Source organism: Poecilia reticulata, linkage group LG3 (assembly GCF_000633615.1).
Source record: "Poecilia reticulata strain Guanapo linkage group LG3, Guppy_female_1.0+MT, whole genome shotgun sequence".
In the NCBI taxonomy this organism is placed as follows: domain Eukaryota; kingdom Metazoa; phylum Chordata; class Actinopteri; order Cyprinodontiformes; family Poeciliidae; genus Poecilia; species Poecilia reticulata.
The window spans coordinates 8579845-8586187 of record NC_024333.1 but is presented as its reverse complement, the minus strand read 5'-3'; positions in this window follow the sequence as shown (position 1 = coordinate 8586187).

Here is a 6343-nt window from a genome sequence, read left to right as displayed (position 1 = left end):
TATATATATATTTTATTTTTTTTTTTTTATCGTTTCCTTTTCTGTATTTTCAAAAAGTTCAAATCAGAACCGGTTCTGGAAACCCAGAAGGGAGAGTCTGTGGTTTCAGGCTCGCTGACAGGAGTCGCAGTGGGAGGGATGAGACACGGCTACAGATCAGTGCGGTTGGCCAAACCACAATCACAAAGAGACACGGTGACTGATTACTCTTGCTTCACTCGAATCACACGAGCGGCAGAAACGCATTCGGTCACACTCCCGTTTCACACACTCCCACACACCTCAGGAGAAGACGCACCACTTTGGGAATTTGTGGCTGCGCCGATTTCAGAGGTGATCCTGCAACGTGATGTGTGGGTTTAAAAAAAAAAAAAAAAGTCTCCCTAAATCAGAAAACATGCAAATAGCGACCCAACCCCAACGACTAGGAGGTTGCAACTTCTCTGGGATCCATTTCATCAAGTGTCGGTGGCGTCTGCGGATCATGTCTGCGAGTCGTGTTGAACTGACTCAACGCCCTGAACGGTTGCCATGTCTCTCCTTCTCCCACACTCTCGCTCTGCTGCCACTGCAGGAGGTGAGTACATTCATTTTCACTTTTGTGGGGGTGCTGGCTGCAAGGCTGTGATTTCTGACTGTGCCTGTGAGAGAAAGGGGGGCGGGGGGGGAGGTTCAGGGTGGGGTTGGAGTGTAATATGGGGTGATTTTAGCCGAGCGTGTGGGATGAAGGCGCTGTACATATGGCTGAGCTACGAATGCAGACAGGGACATATTTTTGCTCAAGTACCTTCAGCGCATTCACCAGCAGGAAAAAGAAAAGAAAAGAAAACTGACGCCAACTGAATCAAACTTGTCAGATAGAAATGCTTGTTTTGCTGAATGTGCTTTAGGAAGACATTATGTGACCTGGTGCTTTTCAAACTTTTCAGCAAAATATCAGAGGAAGATACAGACCGTCGCTACGAGCAGATTGAAAGCTATACCACAATCATGAGTTTTGATTATTATATCCAGTCCAGCAGTTTACGTGGCAAGAACCACATGTACAGTGAGAGGTCAACTACTAGATATTATGATGTAAAGCTGGAATAAAACATCTAAAAATCTCCAACACAAACGCCAAATTGGTCAGAAATAATCTTGACTTCACTAGAAGAAGAGTGAGTGACAATTTGTGTTCACCACCACAACGTCCAGAAGACTGACCTGGAAACATAACAGCTTACAGAGATCAGGAACATGCTTCTCTTACAGATGATCAAATATTGTTTTAAAAAAGTTTCATCATAAATCAGGTTCATCTTGAACTGCTCATCTATTACACTGGTTGTGAAAACCTTGCATGCAGTTTAAACGGTGTTCATTTTGAAGTGATCGTCTCGGACAGATTCACCAGAAGCAGCACTTTGCCCAAGTTTCCTCCTGAACGCTTCCTACGCTCCCGTAAAGAAATGCAGCCACTCTGAAAGGCTGCGCCTGTAAAGAAGCTTGTTTTCATTTCCCTGACAGAAGCAGAGCTTTTTCTTGTGAAGGAGAAGTGATGCAGGTCACTCTCATTTCTCTCCTCGCTCCGCTGCAGCAGGAGGCCAAGGTTTTACTCCCCTTAACTGACAGCCGTGGGATTTCATCTCTCTTTTAAAGCGCCACGAGAAGTCATGGAGAACAAAACGAAGGGTTTTTTTCCCCCTTCTCCTCCTCCTCCTCCTCCTCACAGAGGCAGGACTTGAATGTTTTTGTATTTTATTTGCTTCTCTTCCTCGTGCCATCCTCTCAGCACTTACAGCTTCCTCTGCTGCTACTTCTTCGCATTTGTGCATCTGAGATGGGAGCTTCCTACGACTTTTCAGAGACTCCGAAGGAGAGCTGAGGATGCATGAAGAAAACGTAAAGCATGAGGTTGCCTCTTCCTCCTCCTCCTCCACCTCCACCTCTCCTCCTTCAGCCACAGAATAACCAAGTGCTCACAGAGAGCAGGAGAAGATTAAAGGGAGGTTGTGTGGAGGCAGAGAGCGTTGGTGCTTTAGCTCCCAGAGGTCATTTGGGCGTCTTTGAAAGCATTCAGGCCTCGCTGCGTCTGACCTGTCCTCAAGATGAGACGCTTTCATCAGACTCCGCAGGACACAAGAGCCCACTCAGGATCAGCGTCACAAATTGGAGGAGGTCTCCGTGTGTGTGTTTCATATTGTTATGTATAATTCAATGCTTTTACTCCCATAAAAGCCGCTGCCTTGATCTCTGATCACACAGGCCATCGAGAGCGACACTCGAACTGGAGTTTTCCACGTTCCTTTGTGCGGGAGGAGACCGCAGTGAGATCTTTTGAGATGAAAACAATCAGAACTGTGGAGGAGGCCGTGCTGCAGGAACATACCGTAGTTTCCAGACTATAAGGTGCTACTTTTTTTCTCCCCCACATGCTTCGAACATTGCGATGCGGATATACGGCTTGTCGCAGCGGGTTTTGAAAGGCTGGACGGTTACGTGACGAAAAGTGTCGGATGACCGAGACACAACAAAGCCGAGTGTGTGTGTACGTGTGTGTGTGTGAGGCCTGCAGGATATTATCAGAGAAAACTATCACTGCACCTGACCTACGCGAACACAATCACATCCCCAACGTGCTGCACAACCAGAACAATGCAAACGACGTCGTTTAATTTCCATTCTTTTTGGCAAATGTTTCGATTAAACTACTTAATATATACAAGTAGATTTGTTTCTACTACTTTAGAACAAATCAACAAATTATAAAAATTGCGTCTTCCTTTCAGTTGAGTCATTTTTAGTTAGCTTCGTGCCACAGTCACAGTTGCTTAGGTAAAAAGTGCCAGATGGCAAATAAAAGTTAATATTTTTATTTAGGATGTACATGTGCCCACCTTCACACACAGATGAATATGTTTTGACCCGCAGAAAAACAACCATTTTTCCTCAATTTTGTAAATAATAAACAGGTGTAAATGCCAAATAATTATAATAAAAATAAAAACAATTCAAAGGAAAACCTAATCACCTGAACTTCTGGTGATATTCGTACTTATAAAACTTGCAATTTTACACTGTAAATTGGTGTGATTTATGAATTTATTACGCAGAAACCATCATTTCAGGCCCCTTTTTGACAACCTGAGTATTTTTAGGATTTTAATCATTTTTATACAAGAAACCAAGCCAGAAATAACCATTACATTACACCCAAATAAAGCCTAAAAGTTTAGAAAAATAAACCGAACGTAAACACGACACCTTCGATTACGTTTTCACTGGCAAAGTCAGGATGTCATCCCAACACAATTACTTGGCAACTCGCGGCAGAATAGCATCTCGCAGACAAACACCAACAACAGAAATCGGATCTTCATTTTTGTGTTACAAGCAAAAGAGGAAGTGTGAAACACTTCCACCAGCACTGCTGGGGCGAACACGTGGGTTAACAAGCTCAGCAAGGCAAATAATTGGTACAAATAAGTCATTAGCACAGTGGAAAGCCTCAGATAAAATGTGAAGGAGCACTAATTGAACATGATTATAAACTTCCTTCCTTCCACCTCTGCCAGTCGAAGCTGTAACGACGAGAGCCTCGCAGATAATTAGGATCACGGGGCAAAAGTGGCACCGAGGAGGAACTCCGAGGGTTCTCCGCTCTCTGCAGTCAGACGGCACATAAATGCTCCAGCAACAAGAGTCGATCATCTGCACATTTTCTCGAGCTGCGCTTTTTAATTAACCCTTGATCACATTACACCGGGTTAGGTGGAAAAGCTGCAGAGAACTCCCCTGATAATTGAATCGTAGATCTTCAGCATTACTTCGCTCTTTAGCAGGATTTCGTGTGCATGAGGAGCTCAAAAGATAGCATGTAAAAAAAAAAAAAAAAAAAGGAATGAATAACGCTGACTTTACCTGGGTGCATTATGACTGCTAATAAACTTTCATCAGTCTGTGCTCGCTCAGTTCAGATCTTTATAACTAAATCAAACCAGTTCATGTCCAATAAAGAAGACGTGTCGTGCAAAATCCCCTTTTTTACCCCTTACATACATTTTGTTGGAGTTTTTAGGAGTGCAGAAAAGTTGAATTTGGTCTTTCCCAGTGCTGCGTACGTATCTTTATATTCTCTTTGGGTCGTATCTTTCAACCAGTTCAGTTTACTCTGATCCCCATCATGTTTCTTGAAAAATAATGCCACTGTATTTGCATCAATTCATAACCAATTTTGTGAATCCATCATTTTTATTTCTCTCAGTGATTTTGACATCCAAGTTCAGGGAGGTCAAGATCACTGGCGTCAAAATGTTCAGTTGTTGAGTGTATTAACCCACCGTCCCTAAGCACCATAACTTGTAAAGTGCCTGGTTAAACTGATTTGACCAAACAGATTGGGCCTTTAAGAGGAAAAACTCAACTTTTCTTAGTCAAACACAGACACTAATGACACTCTTCTATATCACGTTACCCTTTTAACATTTTGTACTTTTGCAATTTTGTTTTCCTCCAAGTTTTCCAGTAAACGTTTCATACTAATTATTCAGAGTAATTTTAGATTATTTGCTCATCATAGTCTTCTGTGAACGAATGTGGTTGTGTGGTTCAAGAAATCTTGCTCAGATGATTTCTGAGTTATTTGGAATTTGATCACAAGTCGTAATTTCTCATGTTTCTGAAGAGTCGACGGCTCCACTGGGGGATCAGAACCACAATCAATATGAAATGGCGTGTCTTCAGAAAATTAAGGAAATGACTCCACGCCATGTCGCATCATTAGAAAACTTTTCCATGTTTGCTCAACATAACATGTCATTCATATTTATCGCATGATCTTTTCACATTCTTACAAAGTAACAAACATAATCTAGCTGCCTTAATGTTCCCAAATACCAGAGTTTATTTGCTGGGATTCCTCTGTTTTGTTTTAGTGCAACTTTTGTGCTACAAATACACACTCTGCACGTGTTCAGCTATAAATCAATGCTGTATTTCTTTGGTAAAAAATGCATACCAAACAGATGGTATGGTATGGCTAGCAATATACCCAATAGTCTTCTGTACAAACTTCCAAAATATATTGTTAGAAGTTATTTTTTATACTCAACCACTCTTCCACATTAACAACTTTTCAGCTTTTACTTGCATTGAGCTTGTAAAAAAAAAAAAGTTAATCTGAGGACATTTGCACATTTCAACCATATATATATATATATATATATATATATATATATATATGAAAGCAAAGGGAGAGGAGGAGGAAGAAGGAAGGAGGAAAGGTCACGGGAGGTTAGAGAGGAGGTGAAGTGAGGCCGGAAGCCTGACAGAGAAGGAGACGGGCTTTGTGCTCCATGAACAGGTCATTTGTTTGGGTGGGTCAGTGTGGTAAAAACCCCCGAGGGAAACGAGTTAATGTGACAGGCAAATGAGTGTGAGCCTGTTCCTGAAATTTCGACAGGCTTTATGCAAAGTGAGAGGCAAAAGGGGAAACTGCTCATTCAGTGTAGGATCTCAATGTGGCAGCAGAGCATATAGGTAGATCGTATCGGTGCTTCGAAAGCCGAGTAACAAATTAGCAAATGGTAGCAAAAATCAACACTATGGTTTGCAAAGAGATGAGGCTGGAATATCTACACATTTCACTATTTTTTAAGAGTTTTCCTGGAACATTCGTGAAAACATCCATCAACAAATCACTTCAATTATACACAACCCCAAATGCTGCAAAACTCCAGATGGTTTAGCTGGGAGTAAAAACCGAACCAGAGGAAAGGAAATCATCAGACAGACACTGAAGCTCTCAGGATGAAGATGGATGAATGTCAAGTGGTGTTGCAATGTCTCATTTGTTGGTTTATTGTTCTTATGGAGGCTGATTTGGTTAATGATCCAAACACAGAGCACAAATTCTCCAGATGCCGGGTGTAGTTAAAACAGCTATCATGTGCCAGCTCAGCTTTTTACAAAAACAAAACAACGGCATCCATCTTCTACTTATCTGAGATTGAGTTGCTTTAAATTCGGCTGAAATAAACTTTCATAATAGTGTAATAATGAAAGTCTTCTCTTAATTGCTTGATTTATGATTGTTTGGTTTGCTTGGACTATTACTAAATAAATACTGCGATATTCAAAATCAATATATTTTTCTTTATAAAGTTATTTAGAGAATATAAAAAGAGAAATCTAAATAAGTGGTTGGGCTTGATCATTTTTTCAATCAAAAATCATTTATTGAGAAAATAAGCTAAATTCTCAATTCAAAAACACTATTTGCTGCTAGTTAATAGACATATGAGCTGAAAAACAAAGATATTTATTGTTTTTAATCTATTATTTAGGCTGTTCTACCACCATA